We start from the raw sequence: 3,357 nt of genomic DNA on the forward strand, positions 1-3,357 counted from the left end.
TCCTCCTCCCTTATTACCACGAGAAAAGAAAGTCACTTAGCTACTGTATCTGGCTTATTTTTAGGGGAAAATATTAACATGAGAATGACAATGGCATTTAAAAAATGGACTAATCATTCTCTACCAAACATTTAAAACCCCTTCTGAATTCTTTTAATACATAACTGTTCACCTGCCCTGACATGAAAGATTCTGCTTGAGCTTTAGACCTAGAAATTTCTGGCCCTGTGCTGTGGGAGAAGGCCTCATTAAACACGACTGACCTTATCTGGATCATGCAAAACCCAACCGGTGTGCTTTGGGGGAACTAAAACGTGGTAGCCTGCTGAGCCAGTGAGGCAGAAAATCACGCTATGACTATTGCTTGCAGCGATGACTGATGCTTGCAGCAGCAGCAGCACCAAGCATATTAAGGAAACCTACAGGGTATAAATAAATAAGTAGGGAGAAGGTATTTTGCAACTTCTGGAAGAATGAAATATCAATCCTAGAATCAGTTACCTTTGCTCTTACTTTGACTGTGCTACTGGAGAAGCTGGTGGGGCAAGGCTGCTTTAATGTTAGTAAGTGCCTGGAGTCAACAGTGGCTTAGGGTCCTGGTGAGGCTCTTAAGGGGTCTATCAATCAATCAGTCATATTTATTGAGCACTTACTGTGTGCAGAACGCTGTACTGGGAGAGTACAATATAACAGAGTTGGTAGACATGTTCCCTGCCCACAACGAGCTTACAGTCTGGAGGGGGAGACAGACTAAGTAATATAAATAAATTACAGACATGTACATATGTGCTGTGGGGCTGAGGGAGGGGTGGATAAAGGATGCGAATCCAAGTGTGAGGGCAACGCAGACCCTCCATTCCCACCCTCTTCCTCTCCATCCTGCAGTTCCTCCAGGCTTAAATTTGTATTCAGGGCCAGGGAAAGAAGCACAGGTGTGGAACAGGGAGAGTGTGAATACCCTAGGTGAGCAGAGGTGGGGTTCAGATTGTTTTCTAGGCAGTACACATGTGAACGTGGAAGCTGGGCTACTGGGAGGCCGCCTGAAGCAGTGAGCAGCACAGTTAGCTACTGCCCAACCCAAACCTCATCTCCCCAAAGAGATTTTGGGCTTCCACTGAAAACCGATCTGAAAAGAACATCCAAACTCTGCCCTGAGTAGAATGAAGCAGCGCTCTGGCTTGATGCACTCTTTCCATTGACGAGGAATGACTGTTTTCCTTAGAACAGGAAGGAAATGTCCTTCCTTCCCTCCCATACTCCACCATCTCTTCCTCCTGAACCTGACATTTTCACTCCTTTCATTGTTTCACTGCTGTGAAGCCCCAGCTGCCTGTCAGCCCTGCTTTGTTATGAGCCCATGTTGGCTACCAGACCGGAGAGCTTTGATAGCTAATATCCTTAATTACATCTTTCCCCCACTGAATCAAGGAGTGAAATCGCTAAATTTGTTTTTCCAGGGGACATTGATTAAAAGAGTCGACCAAGCTGCTTGAATGCAAAATTTCCAACTGCCTAAAATGAAAAGCTTTTCCAATCTTTGTGGATTGAGCTGGGGAGAAGGGTTATTTTCCTACTGTGTGTAAATAATGGATTTGGCTTTTATAGGAATCCATCATTGCAGACTATGTTGAATACTCAAACGACGACAGTCTAGATGGTCCTGCAGTGATGCTAACTAGCTGGAACTAATTCAGAAATGTGCACCGAGCGTGATTAGGCTAACGGAGAGTTTGCAGAAGGGTCTCACCTGGGTCCTTCTGGGTAGCTTCTGTCAGGGTAAATCCAATCCCAGATATCCAGGGATATGGCAACCTGGTTGTAAATTATGCCCCGCTTAGTTCTTTGCTTTTTAAAAACGTCTCTTTCTTTGTCAGTCACCGACTGTAAAAGCCAGAAGTATTTCATACTCATTTTATTGCTAAAAGCTTCGGGCATAACCAGCAGCCACTGCTTGTAATTAATCTTACCTCTAGAGATGGGAGAACACGTTCAAAGAAATTTTCAACCCACTCCAACAAGCTTCAGAGGTTTAAAATGTACTCCTGGAACTGAATAATTGCGGAAATTCTTTCCCTTTCCAATGGGTTTTGATGTGCTGACAAGGCGTCGTTCAAGTCAGGGGTGTGGAAGCCATAAGAGCAAGTTTAATTTCAGTCCAGGTGAGTTTCTCTGAAGAGAAGGAATGGGACCTGGGGTGACCTATATAACATTTACATTCATACCCACACCCACGCACACACACTTCATAGATTTCCTTCGCTTTCAAAGCAGGCATTACTGGGAGCGAGTCCCACTCAAGTGTCCCTAAGCTGTAAACTCCCTCTAGACTATAAGCTCCTTGTGGGCAGGGAGTGTGTCTCCCAATTCTGTTATAGCGTTCTCTCCCATGGGCTCAGTACAGTGCTCTGCACACAGTAAGCACGCAATAAATATGACTTGAGTGATAGACTGATTGACGACAAATGTGGCTTAGGAGACAGATGTGGGGCTGACACTCCCTTTTACATTTTTTCCACAGAAGGATAAATAAATTGCGAATGGGACCACACTGGGACCATCTCTGTTTTCAGCTCTGTCTCCCTATATCCTCTTCTCCGCCAAGGCTTTGTTCAAAGACGCAGCCACTGTCCTGATTTTTCCCACCTGGGCTGTACTGTCCGGTGCAATGGTGCCCCCGCAAATCGTCTCCCAACAGACCCCTACAACCGATCCCTGATAGGGTGGGCACAGTGTGGTCCCGTTCGCAATTTATCCCGTGGTTTCTGAAAGTTTGTTCCTAGCCTCCAGCCTCCCAGGTTAGAACGTAAGCTCCTCGTGGGCAGGGAGTACGTCACTTCATTATTCCGTACTTCCCAAGTGCCTACTAGAGTTCATCCAACAAAGTGGGTACTCAGTAAGTGCTGCCACCTCTAAAAGACTAGACACCCCAGCAGCCTTTCTTTTATTTTAATTTTTTATGGAATTTGTTAAGCATTTACTATGTGCCAGGCACTGTACTAAATGCTGGGGTAGATACAAGCTGACCAAGTTGGACACAGTCCATGTCCCACATAGGGGTCACTGTCTTAATCCCCATTTTACAGATGAGGGATCTGAGGCACAGAAAAGTACAGTGACTTGCCTAAGGTCACAAGGCAGACAAGTGGCCAAGCTAGTATTAAAACCCAGGTCCTTCTGCCTCTCAGGTCCATACTCTAATCACTTGGCCACGCTGTTTCTCAAGTGCCTTGGAGCACTTCATCTGGTATTGATGCCTTATTTTTACCACACTCTGTTTTGCAGTTTGCTGAAGATCATGTTGGCCTTCTGGCTAAGAGCAGGTGAAAGACATTGTTGCTGAGGATGGAAATTGATAGT

This window comes from Ornithorhynchus anatinus, chromosome 9 (assembly GCF_004115215.2).
Source record: "Ornithorhynchus anatinus isolate Pmale09 chromosome 9, mOrnAna1.pri.v4, whole genome shotgun sequence".
Taxonomy (NCBI): domain Eukaryota; kingdom Metazoa; phylum Chordata; class Mammalia; order Monotremata; family Ornithorhynchidae; genus Ornithorhynchus; species Ornithorhynchus anatinus.